Source organism: Papaver somniferum, chromosome 10, assembly GCF_003573695.1.
Source record: "Papaver somniferum cultivar HN1 chromosome 10, ASM357369v1, whole genome shotgun sequence".
NCBI classification, from domain to species: Eukaryota; Viridiplantae; Streptophyta; class Magnoliopsida; order Ranunculales; family Papaveraceae; genus Papaver; species Papaver somniferum.
The window spans coordinates 50,303,373-50,325,116 of record NC_039367.1 but is presented as its reverse complement, the minus strand read 5'-3'; positions in this window follow the sequence as shown (position 1 = coordinate 50,325,116).

Sequence of the window (21,744 nt, the reverse complement as noted above, 5' to 3'; positions counted from 1 at the left end):
AACCAAGTGTGCGAACTCTCTCATGCGAAGTAATCAAAAAAAATATGCGAGTGGCAAGAATTGATCCCATGACATTCTCCTTGCGAAGTATCACACTGAGCCATCTGTGACAACTCTTCTGTGCGAAATAACTAAACAATTGTAAACCTTTATCCTCATCTTCACCCTTAATAGCTTAAATATAAATATGCGAAAAAGGCACGCGTGAGGTGGGAATCGAACATGCGACAATGAGCTCATAAACTTCGCACATGACCAATTGTGCTCCCTCTTGTTTGCGAAATAATGAAAAAATATTGCGAAATTATTCATTTTTTCGCTCTCTGTAAAAAACAATAAAACTATGTTCGCAGGAAAATTCGAACTTGCGACCACGAACGCACATACTGCTCTCTGGACCAATTTTTCAAGAACCTCTCTGCAAAATTAACGCATAACTTTTTTCCTTATTCTTTTATTCTCCCATGAAAATGAGAAGAAAATGAAAAATATGTGTCTCTGCGAATTCGAACCCGTGACCTATTTGTTGTTCGCTCAGCCTTGAACCATCGGTGCGAATTTCTGTTTGTTACAGAAGTCACAAATTCTGACTCTTATCATTATCTTTGTCTTTCCTTTGCTTCTTCGCAAAATGCCTCTTGCTTTCTCCTTAAAATGAAAATCTTCCACTGAAACTTCCATTTTTTCCTTAAATTTCACCACAACAACTAATTTTTTTCTCTCACTCTTTTCATGTCTTTGAATTGTTGATGATGTTTACTCCCTGAAAGTGTGATTTTTTCCATAAAATTACCATTTTTGAACCTAAACTTTGTAGATCTAGAAAAATATGAATAGTAGCTAATCTTCATGGAAATTTCTTGAACCAAAAAGTTACAGGAAGGATAAATCCTTTACTCGCTCCCTGTTTCTAGCGCCAAAAATGTGGTTGCAGGAAATCCTACAACACACCCCTTGTAATAATTTGTAGATCTAAACATAAAAATGATGATAAGAATGCTAAAATTGTAAAGAGACGCAAGGTTTACGTGGTTCGATAAATTTTATCTACATCCACGGGGTTAGGTTTTACTATGATTATTTGTAATTACATCTTGATTACATGGAGACTCTATTAATGTGTATTTGGATCTCTAGGTTCTTGAAGGAGGAAGAAGAAGGAGATAATAATAATACAACCAATTCTATTTTCTCTCTCTACAGAATGTATCCTCTCCTAAAGTGTGTCTCTCTTTCTGATTATCTATCTCCTTTCTCTCTCTTGCCTTTCTCTTTATATAGGTGTTTACATAGTGGATGACAGCTAATGTACATCTAACATTTCCCCTAATTTCGGATCTGGCTTGCGGTATTTTCGCAAGCTTACAAATGTAACATTCGTAACATTCCTAATTTTCACAAGATCATCACACTTTTCTCATGTTTAAGTTGATGTCATCTGTTATGTCGTTTCTGAAATCATCTTGCGATGTCTTCGCGGTGTGTTGTTAATAATTTCGCAAGCATATTCTTCTGTGCGAGATTCTGATTCTACAACCGTGGTGGCGAGGGCTCCTACGTGGGTAATAATTTTCCTGTAACCCTACGCGTTCAGCGCGATTGCTGCTTTACTTCGACAAGGAATCTCTCTTTGTGGGATATATTGCTTATTATTTGCCTTTCAGTGGGATTCATTTGCCCTTAGGATCCGAGATTGACATATGCGCAGTTATGCCGTGCCTTGCCTCATCGTCAATTCTGACGGAGGGTGTCTTTTATAACCCAATTTGTATTTAATCAACATGCACTCTTTCTTAGCAAAAAGTTTCTTTCATTGATTAATTTGGTTTATAATACCTTTGATCAGTGATAGAACATGGAGGGATATTTCCCATTACCTTCTTCTCCTGAGTGATAACCATTCTCTTATGGGTAATACTTCTTTAGGTACATTGCATTCCAAGGGTGTTGCAATACTTTGCCTTTGAGATTTTGTTAAGTAGTATGAACCCTTTCCCGCAATATCGTGTATAATGTAGGGTCTGTCCCATGTCGGAGCTAGCTTCCCCCACTCTTTGTTCCTTTGATATGGTGGTATTTGACGTAGTACGTATTCTTCGACCACAAAGTTTCTAGGAATTACTTGTTTGTTGTATTCACGAGCCAGCCTTCGTTGGTAGTTTACCATCCTTTGCAGAGCTACTTCCCGCCTTTATTCAAGGTCATCAAGCTTTTCCAGCATAAGATCTGTTGTCAGATTCTTTTCCCATGCCTCAGTCTTCGTTGTTGTCAGTATTATCTCCGTTAGGATGACTGCTTCGGCTCCGTAGGTTAGTAAGAACGGAGTTTCTCCCGTGGCTGCCCTTCTAGTAGTACGGTAGGCCCAGAGGATATTGTGCAGCTGCTCGCACCATTTTTTCTTGTATGCCCCCAGCTTCTTTTTTAAGTTCATTGTTATCGTCTTATTAGTGGCCTCCGCTTGTCCATTGCTCTTAGGATATATCAGAGTAGACTTGTTTTTCTGAATATTGAAGGTGTTGAAGAGCATGTCTATGTTCTTTCCTTCCAACTATTTTCCATTGTCAGAGACTATGGCGGCTGGTATCCCGAACCTGCAGATGATTTGCTCGAACAAGAATTTAAAGACATCTGTGTCCCTAATCCTTGCCAAAGCCCTTTCTTCCACCCATTTGGTGAAATAATCCGTAGCTACGATAAGGTATCTTTTTTTTGATGTCCCCTCTATCAAGGGTCCAACAATGTCATTTCCTCATTTGGCGAATGACCACGGGCTGATGACCGAGTTATGCTCCGTCGTTGGCGCTTTAATCTTCCTAGCATAGCGTTGGCATCTTTCACAACGCCTTGCTACATTCTTCGCATCTTCGTCCATGCTTAGCCAGTAGTATCCTTGCATTTTGGCTTTGATTGCCAAAGACCTTCTTCCGCTATGATTGTCAGCTTCTCCGCTATGTATATCATGCAGTATCCTTTTACCTTTGTTTTGTGAGAGACATCGCATCAAAGGTCCAAGAAATGACCTTTTATACATTATACCGTCTTGTAGGTTGTACATTGCTTCCTTTGATTCGAGTTTTCGAGCTTATTTGACGTCTGCGGGTAAGGTACCTTTATCAAGGTACTAGTGAATTGGGATTCTCCAATCGTCCTCAGATTCGTCTTCGTTGCTTTCATCTGACGTGGGTTGATCTTTATCAGACTCACCAGCTTCGTTATCTGGCTCTTCTATCGCTTCATCTTCTTTTTATTTTTCTACTTCCCTCATGGCCCTTGTTTGGACGGCTAAGGTTTTTTCAGTGTCGGAGGTTAGTCCTTCTATTGAAGGTTCATAAATTCTCCCAATTTGGACTGAGGTAGTGTTTCTGTCTCTCAGCATTGATGATATAAATACCAAGGCATCTGCGTGTTTGTTATCTTTTCGGAAGACATGTCTGAATGTGACCTTGTTGATCTTTGACGCATGCTCCCGTGCTAGCTTTAGATACGAATATAGTATCGGATCCAGAGTTTGGTATTTGAGCTCTATTTGTGTAATGACCAATTGCGAATCACTAGTCAAACAGACATCTGATAAGCCCAGATGTATAAGTAAAATGTAAAACTGTGCCTAAACTCAGGTTCGTGAGAAAAACACGGTGGGCGCCAAACTGTGACTACTCGTTTTCCCATAGTCTACATAATGTCTACATCTCTGAGGATCTGATACTAAGTAGTATTGATACCTCTGTTGAACCGATATTGCCAAGTAATAAATGATATCTAAGATCACAATAACAACGAAGAACACAAGCACAATGCAAAAGCTTCTAAGTTATCATGAGACACAAGAGATTTACGTGGTTCGACATTTCTCTACATCCACGGGGTAATGAGTGCTTGTTTTTGTATTAAGTTGTGGTAGTTACAAAGATCTTAAATGCTTCCCAAAGTAATAGAGAGAACTCAAGTGGAAGTAAATACTTAAGTTCTAAACATTAAAGAGGTATAAGCTTAAGACTAGATCTTCTCTCCTAGATATTGAATGCCCTTAGTTTGTTGGTGAAGCTTGATATTTATAGCCCCTCTTGCTCCAGGTATATCTTTGTTGCCTCTGGGACCACCATCTGCTGATATAACTTTCGTACCAATGGTACCTTCGTCCACCGCGTACTTCTCCAGTTATATTTCGCTACCTCAGCTGGCCCACGTTCCTTCGGGAACTACCCAACTTTAGTACAGGTTGTACCTTCGTTCATCGCCAGCTTCCGCCAATCGGGTTCTGTCACGCTTTCTCTCTCCACGTGCCTAGATTCATGTGTGTAGATAAGAGATTTGAGCATTTAATGCTGATTGGATCCGTCATCTACCTCTGTCCCCTCGCCAGCTGACTCTATGTAGACTAGGCTTTTTCATTCCTTATCTTGACCGTTCACGCCTTCTTTCTTGGGATGAGATAAAGTAGATATGCAGAGGTATCCCTTGTTACTCAGGCTTCTCTGTTTATCGAAGGCTACACAGTTAGGTATATATGCGGCCACTAAGATCGTGACACGTGCTCCACAGAATATTAGTATTCACACATGTAATCCAAACATCCCGAACTATTATTTTCAAACCTAAACATTTAAGAACCTTAAACACAGATCAAGTTAGGTAGAAATGAACGATAAGCAAGATTATTATAAGTATTCTAAGCAAATAAAAGTAAAAATCTTTCTCAAGTTTATAGACATACCTTCTTAGATGAATCCAATCGAATTCTACCACCTTACCGAACATAATCTGTGTGCCCTAATTCTTGTGCTTCCCTCACCGTATACAAAGCAGGGCATTCCTTGGTGAGGATGCACTTCCAACACAATCAAGTTGCGTTGGGGTGAACAAAGTCTTGCTCGCCACAAGTGACCTTTGGATTATCATGAAAAAGATCACTTTTAGAACCTTTCACATCCAATTCCATTTTTCCAAAAAACTTGTTAAGTGATTAATATTTTTGATTGTGATTGTAGTAAATAGGATTCGTTTCAGACTTGTGAAGGAAATGGAATTTTTAGATTTAATAAAAAAATATATATACAAAAAATATTAACAATGGGTGAGAGGTACTGGGACTAAGGATTTGGCCGAATTCACTACACAGGGTTCATTCATATATTCTTTGACAATTTAAAACTCAATAAAATTAAATGGACTTTGATTTTGCCAAGATAGATTCTCAAAACATCGATTGTAAGTCCTAAGCATGATGTATCAAAACACCTAAGCTAAGCATACATCATCAAATTAAATAACAACCAATTAATTCAAATTATATTTCAATTTTAAATTAATGCAAAAGTCATAAGAAAGAATAAAATAAATTTACCCGTGTATGAAATTCACCCTCCTTCGTCGTCCCAGTGTTGGGTTTTAGCTCATCATGATAAAAACACGCTCAAAATATTTATTTATTGCTCAAATGGTGTTTATAATGAAGAGAAGAAGAGAAAATGGTGTAAAACTGTAATCTGCGACGCACAAAAAGCGTCACAGAATGAACGATAAAAAACAAGTGTTGTTGCTGTTTAGACTGCACTGCGACCCACGGCTGTGTGTCTTAGACACTGTTGATAAATCATAGTTCTTGCGAGTCTGTTCTTCGTGTTCTTGGTGTTCTTCATCAGCAGAAGCAGCAGAAACAGAGTTTCATCAACTCTTGATTTCTGCTTCTCTGGACCTTCTCTCGACCACAAACTCTCGACACCCCCTCTAGGACTCACAGGGAACCTATTTAAACCAAAAACACGCGTTGAATCTCCTCCATTAATCCCAAATAATCTTCTTTTACTCGGGATATTTTCTTTCCTTTTTCAAAGAAATACAAGATTTTCTTTCCTTTAATTCCCCTTACGCGCTTCTGTTGATGTGGAACACACTCCAAACAAGTTTCTAAAGCATCCCAACTCCATCCAAACACGTACAAACACGCTGAATCCCGTGAACAACTCTTCCCTGCACGTATTCCCCTTTTTCTAGCTCGTGGATTGCCTAGCCAATTCAAGCCAATTATGGTCGAACCAAACACCCATACCATCTTTATTATGATATATCACATCTTTCCACAAAGTTTCAGCGATTGAATCGCACAAAATCACGTCCAAATTTCCGATCAAACTTCTGCCAGTTGCATGCATCATTTTTCCCTCCTTTTTCTAATTTCAAATTTTAGAAGAAAGGGACATCCCCTTTATCCATTCATGGGGTCCCTTTAGCAATTGGGGCGGAAATAGTAATTTTTCTGGGTGTTTTTAACAACTCCTCCGGGTGCTTTTAGCGTATTTCTGGGGTGCCTTTAACACTTTATCCTGGGGTGTAAAACACCACTTTTTAAGCCCATTTCGCCGCAAGGGATTATTTCTCTAAAATTTCCTACAAAGACATAAAATAACACAATAAATACAAAATCGAGCACTAACAATACATACAATTGAGACATATTAGACACATAAATGTGTCTATCAACACCCCCAAACTTATTATTTGCTAGTCCTCGAGCAAAACTAATATGGAAAATAAAATCCTAACTCACTAGGTGTCCCTAGTGACCGAGTTAATCTCGGGAGGGTTTACCAAAGGTGTACCCACAAAACCAATACTCCAGACCCTAGCTATCTACGCAGAACCTTGGAAGGCACTAAAGAATCTCCTTGGTTGGCATACAATCATTGACTACAGGAGGAAGTACCCTGATGCGAAATTCCAATTGATGTACACGAGTTTGCACTGAAGCATACTAAAATTCATATAAAGTGACAGAGCTCTACTCAGATAGTTGCACTATGGACATCATATTCGGAGTCAAACTAATCATATGGATAGAAAAAGGAGATGGAAATAGAAAAATGTAGATGGTTTTGATGTTAACCAAATGATCGATGTTTCACATATCTGTCTGAAGGCCACTGCCAGAATGAACCTATCCTAATGGACTGAGATACCGGTCTGACTAATATCAACACAACTGGCATATACAAGGGAACCAGTGGTCAATAACTTAAATCTAGATCAACAAACTGGCAACTACAAGGGAACCAGCAGTTGACTACACAAAACAATAACCATTTTTTTTTAACTTAACGGCATGAATAGATCTTTTTGATCCAAGAGCATGCTTCTTGTCAGCATATTACACGATAGTTCTCACGGGTCCTGCATTCCACGCTTGCTTAGGCGACGGAAACAGGGAGAACACACGCATATTGCTATCCAAGTGTTAATACTTATTCCGATTGGTCTAACTGGTCCAGTCTTTTTTTTTTATAGTAACTCAGTCACTCTAATTCACCCTAACAGTGGTACCAACTTGAATCGTGTGCCCCACCTAATCACTTAGAGAAACATAGTTTAAAAAGAAAAAATAAAATTAAAAAAAGAAATGAAAAGGACTCAACGAGATATGGTGCAACTATCATGTTATTTCTAACACCTGAGCTCTGTGCTTTTATGAAGAGACTCTATAGATGTTTCCATCTAATCAGATTGGTTCCTCAACTCCTACAACCAAGATGCTTCCATCCACTTAGATTAGTTAGTGCCATCCTGAATACGCATAAATCTCTAGGCTCTAGAGCGTATTTATTTATTGCAACTAAAAGATTTTCCCATACCCCCAGACTTAAATCTAACATTGTCCTCAATGTTCTAAAGATGAAACTAAAAGCATGAACAAGGAGAAACTGTTACCATTTGAAGAGAAAGAGTTAAGGAAAGATATTACCGTGTTGCATGAGCATGGGATACCTCCCAAGAAGTGCTAAGTTTAAAGTCTTCAGCCAGACTTAGGAAAGGATTAGTCAACTCGAACCAAAAAGTAACAGTCGAAATAACTGTAGGTCTTCAAAACCAAATAGAGCTGACAAAGGAAACTGCAATGAACCAAGAAAGTGAACAAGACTAGCATGCCCTTACTTAGTTTCCTGATTAAGAAATTTATATCTAATTGTGGTTCAGGTTCAGGTTCTATGAAAGGGTCTAAATAGAAAATTTTCATTGGCTGCGTTTCTTCATAGGTAGGATCCGAATCATTAGGTCCTAGAGTCTGGAAAAACTCAAATATGATCTTAGAAGCACACAATAATAACCTAAATAACTGAGGATCCTCTAAGTCAATAAGATTTGACTTACATAATTGACCACAATGAGAGTAGTGGTCATTCTTAAGCAAATGTGTCGATTCTAATTTCCTAAAGCGTTTAGATTTAGTCTCACAACTTAATATTCGACACATTTGGAATATAAACGTTCCCACAGTTGGAAGAAAACTATTTGGTGGGAAAACAAAGTCAATCTGGGGATCATAACCTGGGCAAACCACATCAACCAGATGATGGGTTTCTATCGACTGAACTTCTTCCTGGACATCATTAGGTTCGGGAAAACGAGTATGAAGGTAATCTTGTAAAATTGTCGAGGTAGAGATATCAAGTCCTAAGTGAAGGGAATTTCTGAGAGTTAAAGGTAAGGCACTAGGAAAGTGATAATCACCCCCAAACTTAGAGTTTTCAGTGTCTCTAGATAGACTAGTTACAATCTCCCTAATTTCTAGATCATTGGAATTCTGAAAATAGTCAATTGCTCCTTCGAGATTATACTCAAGCGACGCATCCTTACTCATATTTAATAGCTCCACGAGTTCATTTTCTTCATCTAAGACTATTGTTTCTAAGTCGCTAGACTCTAAAACAACATTTTCGGAATAAACCCGTTCCTCTAAAGCATTATCGGCTTCGTAATAAAAAGGAAAAACTACATCGTCTAAAACGGTGGTATCCCTAATCAAATCCTCGTCCTTTTGAATAGGTGAATAATCATAAAAATTATTTGGATTTGAACTAGAATCATTATAAAGCTCAATTGGATTAATAGATTCTTGTTCACTATGCCTACACATTTCAGATTCTTCATTACTACTATCCTCATCATAATAGTACGAAGATGATTGAACCTTATCTAAATAAGTAGTGTTTTTTATTCTAACCTCGTCCTCTAAATTAGGAAAATATTCACTATTGATATCAAGGGTAGAATTAGAAACACTATTTTGGAAATTTAGATCATTTCGAGCAGCATTAGCTAACTTTTCATTTTCTGCCTCTAGACGTGCCTGAATTTCACTGAGCATAACACTTATACGTTCACTACTCTCGTTTATCATCTCAGAATATCGTGTACACTCTTATTTTGAACTATTCATTGCAACTAAACGTTTATACGTCCTTTCAATCCGTTGTTGGGTCTCTTATAGAGATGGAACAGGTTCAGAAATATCATAATCAGGACTAGTTTCCAAAAACGAGTAACCAGTACTACAGTGTTCCTGATTTTCTTGCTCGTAAGACCAATTCGCGTGTGGATAGTAATTGGGATCACCATGGTATGAACCATAACCTTGAAAAGGTTGGCGTTCCCAACTACTATTCCCACCATGGTCATAAAAAGAATGATGTCCATATTCAAATTCAGGTCAATACTCATTGTATTGGCTTCTATCATACCAGTTCGACATTCTTAATTGCAAGGGAATTCTACACAATCACAAACAAGGCTGACTCGACCAAATCAAACCTATAGAATCTAGCAAACAAAAAGCATGATGTCTCCACTTAGATTGTTTTCTAGACCAGCTTCTATTCCTTCGAAAAGGAATTCGTTACAATTTGAGCACACCCTTATGGAATCAATCCGAGTTAATGTAAGTTGAATCGAGGCGAGGGAAGATCAGTGTAGCTTTAATACCCAAAGCCTCATCGATATTATAAGGCGGCGCAGTCACGCATTCAACTTACAGAAACCATCAAGAACTTTGAAGTATGCTTAAAAGAGTAACCAATATTTTTCGAAAGATTTTCCTACCAAGCTCGTTACCCTATCGGTCTCGTTCTAATTAAAGTTTAAGCTTGGGTTCGCGTTAGGTTTCGTTTACCTAAGGCGGGCAAGAAGGGAGCGGTGATGAAATCCGAACCCTTATCTTGTATTGGACAGGCCTTTCCCTTTACTAGGAATTTAAAAACAGTCCAAATTCGTCCTCAATCAATGAATCACCTTAAGGAATACAGTAACTCGCTTACAGGAGATTCGCGAGTGTTTCGATGGACTTACCTCCCGTACCAGACAGGGGATGAACCGTTGAAGTCGCCTCGGGCCACGACTCATATGTCATGTACGAACCCGAGGGGCCGAGACGATATAGTAATCGTCGTCCTTCCCTGCACACAGTTTATATATAATTTTTTTTATATAACCCTTCTGTAGGGTTTAAAATTAAAATAAATTGTCCAAAGTCCAGTCCAATGAAAAGAAATACAAAAAATAATAATAATAATTACAAAAAAAAAAATGGAAAGTCTCTTAAAAAAAGAATAAATAAAATAAATCTCTCTCTCTTTTTTCTTTATTTTTTTGCTTTGTCTTTTTTCCTTCTTTTTTAGCTTTAAGCTTTGATTCCAAGGTCTTTAGTATCCAACTTCAAACCTGGTAATACAAAGACACAACCAAAGAGACGTAAAAAGAACAAATGAAATAATAAAAAATAATAAAAACCTAAAAATTCTACCTAAGCACAAATCCGCGTCGGCGGCGCCAAAATGATTAATATTTTTTATTGTGATTGTAGTAAATAGGATTCGTTTCAGACTTGTGAAGGAAACGGAATTTTTAGATTTAATAAAAAATATATATATACAAAAAATATTAACAATGGGAGAGAGGTACTGGAACTAAGGATTTGGCCGAATTCACTACACAGGGTTCATTCATATAATCTTTGACAATTTAAAACTCAATAAAATTAACATGGACTCTGATTTTTCCAAGATAGATTCTCAAAACATCGATTGTAAGTCCTAAGCATGATGTATCAAAACACCTAAGCTAAGCATACATCATCAAATTAAATAACAACCAATTAATTCAAATTATATTTCAATTTTAAATTAATGCAAAAGTCATAAGAAAGAATAAAATAAATTTACCCGTGTATGAAATTCACCCTCCTTCGTCGTCCCAGTGTTGGGTTTTAGCTCATCATGATAAAAACACGCTCAAAATATTTATTTATTGCTCAAATGGTGTTTACAATGAAGAGAAGAAGAGAAAATGGTGTAAAACTATAATCTGCGACGCACAAAAAACGTCACAGGATGAACGATAAAAAACAAGTGTTGTTGTTGTTTAGACTGCACTGCGACCCAAGGCTGTGCGTCTTAGACACTTTTGATAAACCACTGTTCTTCCGAGTCTGTTCTTCGTGTTCTTGGTGTTCTTCATCATCAGCAGCAGCAGAAACAGAGTTTCATCAACTCTTGATTTCTGCTTCTCTGGACCTTCTCTCGACCCCAAACTCTCGACACCCCCTCTAGGACTCCCAAGGAACCTATTTAAACCAAAAACACGCGTTGAATCTCCTCCATTAATCCCAAATAATCTTCTTTTACTCGGGATATTTTCTTTCCTTTTTCAAAGAAATACGAGATTTTCTTTCCTTTAATTCCTCTTTCGCGCTTCTGTTGATGTGGAACACACTCCAAACAAGTTTCTACAGCATCCCAACTCCATCCAAACACGTACAAACACGCTGAATCCCGTGAACAACTCTTCCCTGCACGTATTCCCCTTTTTCTAGCTCATGGATTGCCTAGCCAATTCAAGCCAATTATGGTCGAACCAAACACCCATACCATATTTATTATGATATATCACATCTTTCCACCAAGTTTCAGCGATTGAATCGCACAAAATCACGTCCAAATGTCCGATCAAACTTCTGCCAGTTGCATGCATCATTTTTCCCGCCTTTTTCTGATTTCAAATTTTGGAAGAAAGGGACCTCCCCTTTATCCATTCCTGGGGTCCCTTTAGAAATTGGAGCGGAAATAGTAATTTTTCTGGGTGTTTTTAACAACTCTTCCGGGTGCTTTTAGCGTATTTCTAGGGTGCCTTTAACACTTTATCCTGGGGTGTAAAACACCACTTTTTAAGCCCATTTCGCCGCAAGGGCTTATTTCTCTAAAATTTCCTACAAAGACATAAAATAACACAATAAATACAAAATCGAGCACTAACAATACATACAATTGAGACATATTAGACACATAAATGTGTCTATCATGAAGTTCCAACATCATGGATACTGCCTTTTCCATAGTCATGGGGTTTTCTGGAAGATCATTCCTTTTCACACTCAAAACATCATTGTCTTTCTTCGGTATCCACTTCTGAGTGCGTTTAGGAACAGTCAGAACCTTCTTCCCATCACTCTCTTCCAGAATTCTTGGAAGAGAATTGGATTGACTATTCTTTTGCAAGTTAGTCTTTCTCCAATTGGGAGCATCGGATCTTGTCTTCGTCTTTACGAAGTTATACTTTTGATAACCATTACGATTATGAAAAGGATTCGCATGACGTTTATAGGAAAATCTAGGTCTATTATAGCACTGATTCCTTTGCCTAAAGGTTGGACAATTACAACCTGTAACGTTAATAGGATCAGTCTTAACGTATAATCTTGGTTTCACAACTTCTTGTGATGCCCAAACAAGAACATCATGAAGTTTCTCATTCCTTATACGGAAACGACACTCCTTTCCAGGTGACCTTTATTTCCGCAATAGTGGAAAACATAAGGAATGTTCCTCGATCCGTGTGTGCTGACTTTGGAGGTTGATAAACTTTTCTCTTTTGAACCTTAAATGTCGGTGAAGGTATTTCACTTTTTCCATCAGTGGAAACCTTTTGTTGAGAAGAGTCACTAGCCTTGACAAATTTTACCTCTTTGCTAATACTTGGAGCATCTATTCCCTTATAGCCCAATCCTCGTGTGTCACGATGATTTTTACTTGATCCTAGCATAGTGGTTAATTTGCTTGAACTAGTATTGAACTTTTTCAAGTCATCTTCCAACAACTTGATTTTATCAAGAGCAGCAGCTAAATTCGCCTCAAGGCGTTTTTCTCGAGTGAGATAAGCGCTTTCTCTGTTGTCAACACTTGTTTGCTGGGAGTTAAACCTTGCTTCAGATTCTGCAAGTTTCTCTTCCAACAAAAAGTACTTTTGATAAAGATTATCACATTCAAGTGACTTCATACGTAGGTTTTCCTCAGAATCCTTGAGGATCGATTCGGTAGAACGATTCGAAAAATAAACACCTGCGTAACATCTTCTCAATTTCTTATTTTCTCGACAGAGAGGAATCAGAAGAGGTGAGACATGAAAAGTTGTAATCTTCTTCATCTTCCACGAATCAAAAAACTTAACATACTCTGAGACTTCCTCATCAACATCTCTATCAATATCTGAATCACCTTCATCAGAAAGTTCATCCAACTGTTCTTCTAAGAGAGTTTCCCAATCAACAGTTTTTACATCAAGAGAATGTTTAGATATTGACTTAGATGTGATAGTTCTCTCAGGTGAATCCAAGCTTTTAGAATCATCTGGTAATTTCTGAACTGGTACGTTATTAGAGATAGACTCGTCCATAATCAGATCGCTACAAACACAGACTTATAAGGTCTTTAACGTGTTTGCCTGCTCTGATACCAATTGAAAAAGCAGGGGTCTAACAACACCACCCAATATTTCGCTTAGCAATCTGTATGGACTAACTCCGAAATACTTTTCTAGAGAATCAACTAGACAGTCAGAATCAATCCAGATAAAAGTATCTCAAGGAGTTATATCTCTCTCTTGATTTGATTTTTACTCAAGCTAAAAATAATAGCGAGTCTTTATCAAATACAAGGAATAACTTGGACGGTACCAAAGACCAATGTCCAAGTGTTAATCAATGAAATCGACAACCACAAGGTCGGATCTCCAAACGATTAACCTTTAACGCACAACATGTATTATTTCAGTTATAAAGATAAGCAATATAATGCGTAAAATGAAATAACACAGACACTAGAAATTTTGTTAACGAGGAAACCGCAAATGCAGAAAAACCCCGGGACCTAGTCCAGATTGAATACATACTGTATTAAGCCGCTACAGACACTAGCCTACTCCAAGCTAACTTCGGACTGGACTATAGTTGAACCCTAATCAGTCTCCCACTAATTCAAGGTACAGTTGTACTCCTACGCCTCTGATCCCTACAAGATACTGCGCACTTGACTCCCTTAGCTGATCTCATCCACAACCAAGAGTTGCTGCAACCCAAAATCGCAGACTTGATAATAAACAAATCTGTCTCACACAGAAAAGTCTATCAAAGGATAAATCTATCTCCCACAGATAAACCCTAGGTTTTGTTCCGTCTTAAGATATGAAATCAAGGTGAACAAGAACCAATTGATAATCCGCCCTTATATTCCCGAAGAACAGCCTAGATTAATCAATCACCTATCTACAATCCTTCCTGACTACACAAGCGATTTGTCGAGGAATCACAAACAGTGAGATGAAGATGTTTGTGACTTGTTTATCTTTCCTATCGGAGAACTCTCACGATCTCAAGCCAATCAAAGATTGTACTCGTACGATAGAAGATGCAAGATCAGATCACACAACTACGATAAAAGTAGTATCAGTATGGCTTCACAATCCCAATGAAGTCTTTAAGTCGTTAACCTGGTTTTAGAGAAGAAAACCAAAGGTTAAAGGAGAATCGACTCTAGCGAGCGCACTAGTATCACACAGACGTGTGGGGATTAGTTTTGCACAATGCTAGATGTCTCCTTTATATAGTCTTCAAATCAGGGTTTTGCCTTAGTTACAAAGCAATCCATATTCACCGTTAGATGAAAACCTGATTTAAATTCAAGCTAATATTTATCAACCGTTAGATCGAAAACTTAGCTTGTTACACACACTTGGGTAGACGTTTACTGGGTTTGTGAAACCCATGCCCAAACGTGTACGTGTATGTTGGTTCAACATAGTAACCCAAAAGGTTAACCATATGAGTATTTCATATTAACCTTGTTCTTCTTCACCATAACTAGTTCAATTGACTCAAATGAACTAGTTAAAGAGTTGTTCAATTGCTATGATATCTTATGTAACTACACAAGACACAATTGAAACAAAGATGATTCGATTCGATTGAATCGGCTCATGAACTTTATAGCCACGGTTTGCATAAAACATTCCTTAGTAATTTAAGTTTCATGTTCAGAGCACATCTTTGGATCATAACTACTTAAGATCACAAACAAGTTCGCGGACTTAAGACAACCGGTGGGGTTTTCCAAACTCAGCAGAAAATCTCGGCAAAGATACTTTCGCCAGTTCGCGGACTAGGTTCGCGGACTTACACGCAAATGAGTTTTTGGAAAATCCCAGCAGAAATTCTCGGTACAAGAACTTCCGTCAGTTCGCGGATTGGGTTCGCGGACTGGACAAAGACAATTCCTCCGGTTTCTCTCAATCAACAAAGTTCGAAAACTTCGGATTAAGGAATACATGGTTATGTAATCTAAACTCTCATTCCAATCATTGAGACATTCTCATAGGACGTTATATAGCCTTTATTCACAGACCGTTTCACGTCAGAGCAATTCTCAAAGTAATTGAAACTTTTCATGACTTTCGTCACTAAGTGAAGATAAACTTGATCAAAGCGAAACGCTTTACCAACACATGAATTCGAGATATAGATAAGAGAGATATACTCGGCTCGAAATATCAAATGTGTATGATCCAGTCTATATAGCATACGATTTTTGTCTCATAAGAAGTAGGAGATAGAAGATATAGACTTTTGAGTGATAGATAAGTTCAAGTCTCCACATACCTTTTTGTTGATGAAGTTCCACGGTTCCTTGAGTAGATCTTCGTCGTTGTATGATGAATCTCCATGAAGTCTTTGAGCTCAACTACACTTTTCTATCCTAGTCCGAGACTTAGCTATGTAGGCTAGAAATCAAGACTCATAGTTTTGATCACTAACATTGACAAACATGCTTGAGATAGCAACACATGCGAGGTCGACCGAGCTATGCTCTAACACCCACTATGAAGGAAACGGATTAGTTTACACCCACTACTTCTTGCCGCACTAACTGCCCTGCTTTCTGACACTTTCTTATAATGGACATGTTGCACGCCGCACGCTGTAAACCGCCAGACCAATACCCTGATCAACATCCCCAAGTTTGTGACATGTTTGATGTCTCGAGTATTTTCGTGAAAAATATGCAGCGGATTGTTGAATGGGTCATGTATGCAAGACTTGGTTATTCTGATTAATTGTGTGCCAATTAAGTAGCCGATATCCATGCGTGGCAAGTCAAAGTCAGGAGACTTGCCGCAGGAGAATAGCGTGTAATGCTATTAGGCTTGTCTTGGATGGTCGCCTAAAACTTGTCGTAGGCCTGTTAATTCTGTAGCGAATTTGGACGGTTGAGACTGTAATTCATACTAGAGGGTGGCCATTGATTATGTCCACACTCCGTTGGCATCTTTTAATAGCATAGTGGAGCCATTGGCACATGCCGGTGGCATGGTGGCATAGCTGCGCATGTGGCATGGTGGCATGGCCAAAGCTAGGATTTGACATCGTGGCCAAAGTTAAGGGTTTGGCGGCATGGCCAAGGCTAGGATTTGGCGTCGTGGCCAAAGTTATGGCTTTGCGGCATGGCCAAGGCTAGGATTTGGCGATGTGGCCAAAGTTAGGGCTTGGCGGCATGGCCAAGACTAGGATTTTGGCATATTGGTGCTAGACCCAAATATGGCTTCGACAACATTGGCTTCAGTTGCTATATCAAACTTAACTCCCTAGGGAGCATTACTTTGCTTGGTTGGCGTGGCAACCTTAGCTAAATTAGGGTTTGGCATATCGAAACCCTAAATTGTGCGTGTGGCATGTGGCCGCGGCACAGTGACGTTTTTTGTGCAAACGGCGCCATGGCCATGCCAAAGCAATTATGGTATAGCCAAAACATGGGGATGGCCACAGGAGCAAGGGAGGCTATGAGTGGCCATAGCATGGCGCCATTCTTAGGGTTTCCTGGGTCCCGCATGGCTCGTGGAATGATATGGGGCCCAAAGTGGCGTAATTTGGGCCACGACTAGAAATTAGGGTTTCGGCTAATGTCACTAAAGCAAAGTTTTGTTTTTGATTAGTATACCCTAATTGGAATTTTTCACGGCGTTGGCCACGAGAAGGAGGTGGGTTAGCACGTAGGTGCGCTATTTATGGTACGTTGACACGTTCGGCATGCTACTGCGGCAAAGTGGCACGTTTGGCAAGTTACTGCGGCAAGTGGCACGTTTGGCATGTTTGGCATGCTGATTAGCGCATAGGTGCGGAACGGAATGTTTGGAATGTCATTAGCACGCTGGAGTGGAATGGAACGTTTGGCATGCACGTTTGGCATGCCATTATCATGTTGGCGCGGTTTCGGAAAGCCAATTGGCATTGTTACCATCTGGTGCAATTTGCCTCTTTTAATTTTGTGGCAAGTTTAGAGCGACCTGATTGGTCGATAGAAAATGGGTCGTCCAGACATGGGGGTGGCCATACTTCTACTGTGTGTGGCGGGTTTAAAGCGACCTGATTGGTTGATGGGAAAGAGGAGGGTCGGTCAAGCAGCATGGGGGTGTGGCCATCTGCAAGTGGCGCTATCTGGCCATGGCACGACCACACCTCCCTTTGCTATTGCTCATATTTTCCGCGGCTCCTCTTTTATCCCTTGTTTTCTGATTTTGGGTAGGATTTTGTACCTACTAATCCATGGCGGATCAATTGCCTAGCTTTCCTAGGTTTAATTTCGACCAGCGGAGTCTGATATACTGCGCGGGCGCAAAACCCTAATTTTGCAAATTAATAGGGTTGAGATTTGATTTTCGTGAGTTATCACAAAATTGATCGAACTCTGCATAGAGTTCTTTAAATTTATTGTCGGAGAGTAGTATGCTTTCCTATTGAGTACTTTTATGCAAAGACCTTAACCTTGATATTTCAGGAAATTCATGCTACTCTGCTGCGAGTGAACATTAATTGTCATGTCATATCAAGGGTTCAGCTAGGGAACATAGCACAGAAAGCATTCAAAGAAGCTCATATTAATTGGATAATATAAGCAGGGTGCCGAAATTTACAGAATATCTGAGATTGTTGCTAGATGCACCATTCTGGATAAATTTCATATGAATATATTGAGTTGCTCAATAAATGCGCCAGTGAGCACTCATCACTTTTACATGGCTCTGTTTCTTTGCAGAGTGACGGCACATTAAATGCAAGGTTTTACAAATTTAGCCCTGAACTAAAAACCACCATCAACATTAAGTCCCCTGCTTAGCACGTAACAGTGGCATTGTTGCTGGGTAAGCATGATATGGTGACAAACGAGGATAAAAAATCGAAAAGGGCAAGACATGAAGAGGTTACCAGGAAAATTCGCTTCTAGCTTGGGCACGAAGTACTGCGCTATGGAGTGTTTGGCACCGATGGCTTCAGTACTGACGTTGCGACCTCGGCCCCAGGGTTTGACTCAGCGACCCGGCTCCCCTTGTCCGTGCACGAATCCTGGATAGATTCTTTTTCCTATTTGAATCTCAAGACGTTGTGCATATAAAAGGCATCGCTCATCATTTTAGTCTTGCTTCATCATCTTTGCTTCTGCAGCAGCGAGTTTCTTTCCGTCAGCAGCCCAGGTGAGCCAATCATCCCAGATAGATAAGTATCTAATATGATGATATCACGTACCTACTTTGTGTTTTCATTCTTTAGTAGAACAAATGCAAAAACATCTCGATGCCTGGAAACATAAACTCATCCCTCAATATGGTAGGGCCATTCAGATACAATCTGTTCTGAACTCTGTAGCTTCGTACCAAATGGCATGTTTTCCGATCCCTGACTCTATATTAAAATAATTAGATACGTTACAACGTAGATATTGGTCGGGTCATATTCCCAAAAAGAAGGCGTACAACCTTAAGGATTGGAAAAGCTTGTGTCTCCCTAAAAGACATGGTGGTATGGGGTTTAGAAATCTTAAAAAGTTTAATCTATCAATGCTTACAAAAATGGTTCGGAGGCTAGCACACAACCTGATGCTTTATCTACTCAGGTCTTAAAATCTAAGTATTTCCCGAAAAACCAACCTTTACATTTAGTGCATAAGAGGAAGGGTACTTGGGTGTGGAAAGGTATTGTTAGGGGCTTAGATATTGTTAGGAAATATCACATTTAGGAGATATCTTATAGTCAGCATATAAGTATATGGCAGGATAATTGGGTGAGTGGTCAGTCTCATCCCCTGGTTAGACCAACTGAGTATCATCTGCAAAATTATACTCAAGTGTCTCAGCTCATAGACTTTTATTCAAAAGAATGGGATGATGCTTCTCTTGCAGAGTTGTTTGATAATGATCAAATAAACCAAATAAAACGTATTTGTATCCCATACTCTGGAGATGATTGTATACGCTAGTCCCTAAATCCATCAGGAAAGTTCTCCACTAAATCAGTTTATAAAGTTTTGTTATTTTCTCAATGCACAACTTCTGTCCAACAACAATACCAGTGTCTCGGGTTATGGCACATGGATATCTTGCCGAAATTTAAATTGTTTATATGGAAGTACCTTCAGAATATTCTCCCTTTGAAATATAAAATATTTAGGTTTGGTATTGTGTTCGAAGATCTTTGCTCTCTGTGGCATTTACATGCATAGTCATTCGACCACCTTTTCTTTCATTATGACTTTGCTCGTGCTGTGTGGTTTGCTTTATGTCCTCAACTGTTTGTTATTATTCCACAATTTTCTTCATTAAGGGACCAGATATTACATTGGTTTGATACTAAAATTACTTCTGAATCTCAGGAGAATTTTAAGCTTTATATAGTTACTCTATGGCAAATCTGGAAATCTCTAATCTAGAGGTAATTGAGTCGACTAGAGACACTACAGTTTTGAATATGGAAGTGCATCTTTGTTACGATGATGATGATGATGATTTACTATTAGAAGAGCATGTATACTCTGAAAATGATCTTATGAAATCCTATGTTTCTGATCCATTAGATTCTGTGAATGCTTCTTCTGATTTTCTTATTCGTAACACTGAATTTTTGGGTGATGTGGCTACTGATCTGGAGCCTGTACAGTTAACCTGTAAAGGAGAGCATGACACACAACTTGTGTCTGAATTAGGGAAGGTTAAATTTTCTGTTGATATCAATGATTTTATGAATGAAAATAATTTTTTTATGTCTAATTCCCTGCCTAGGTCACAGTGTGATGTTTCTTCTGATTTTTATATGCATGAGACTGAACCTTTTGTGGATGATGATTCCAAACTGGGGACTGATGACTTGTTTTATTAATGTGAGCATGTTTCAACACTTGTAGATGACTTAGGAGATGTTAATATAACTGATAATAATGGTACTCTTGATCTCATGCATATGACCAACTTAGATGTGCCTACTTTCTACCTAAATCACAGACTGATGGTCTTGCACATGACCTGGGAATTATTCCTTTAGAATGTGTTAAATCCGTGTTGTTGACAGTTCCCAACCTAGGGCTAGAGTTATGTGCATCTCAAATTCTTTTGGACCATTTTGTATCTAATTATAATGTATTTTAGGAGCCACAGTTGGAATGCGCTCCTGTTTCTCTGCATGTCCCTGCCAAAGTCCATTTTGAAGTAGACCTTGTACATGATGAACCCCTAAAACTGCTAGACTTTGTGCCCAAAATCATATCTGTTGAAAAGTCCAGGTTTGGGGGTAACTCATTTTGTATGGCAGCCTCCCTTAAAATGTTTCCATGTTATGAGTTTGTGAGGCTACTAAAGTTTTTGTATATCATCTTTTGGGTTGATCCTCAACTCTTTTGTTTGTTAATGTATGGTGAATTCTACCTGTATATAATCCAGTAGGTAATGCTATATTTTCTATCTTGATTCAGTTGAGTCTTCTTTTATCTTGTATATATTGTGCTAATTTAATATGATCTCAGCTGAAAATGTTGGATTCTAGCCTTGAATAATGAAGCTCTAATCTTGCTTTCGTCGACATACTGGTAATCTCTTCCCTTTTCTCTACTCAGCATAGTTCTCATTGTTTGTGGCTGTTTAAATTCTTATCCTCTTTTGATATATTGAGGACAATGTCTGATTTAGGTTTGGGGGAGTATTTTGCATATAAAGTCTTTTGCAAAAATAAATAAAAGATATTTAAAAAATTTGTAAATGTTTGCATAAAACCTCCAACTTGTAGAGATTTTAGAGTCACTAGCATGCTTCTAGCTATGTTTACATAGAGAGTCTGATCGAAATAACTGAATTTGGAAGAACTGGAGAACACAATCGGGTTTCTTAGTTGTTAGAGTGTTAAAGTTGGATTTAACCATGCCGGTGGGCGAATTAGGTGTATCAAAGATATTTGGTATTAGAGTTGTGATCACCCTAAGTGGAGACTACCTATTTTTACATCAAGCAAGGCACCGACCTTCAATTTTTGTGACTATCTAAAAAGTCCTTTTAGAGTGAGCGTACGTAAGTTCCGGGTAGGAATGATGAGCTACCCAACTTCGCACCACTTTCAGCACTATTTTTGAAATAGTCCGAGGTTTACATGCAACAATTCAAGGAAAAGTAAAAGGTTTCTATTCAAAGTGAAGATACAGTACGAAGAGCAGAATTCTACATACAAAATTGAATACTTATCTTACAAGAGCAAAGAAAATCAAAGAAGATGAGAATTAGTGAAGTTTATGAAATCAAGACAATAGAAGTTGTGAAGAATTAAGTGATAAAGTCCTATAT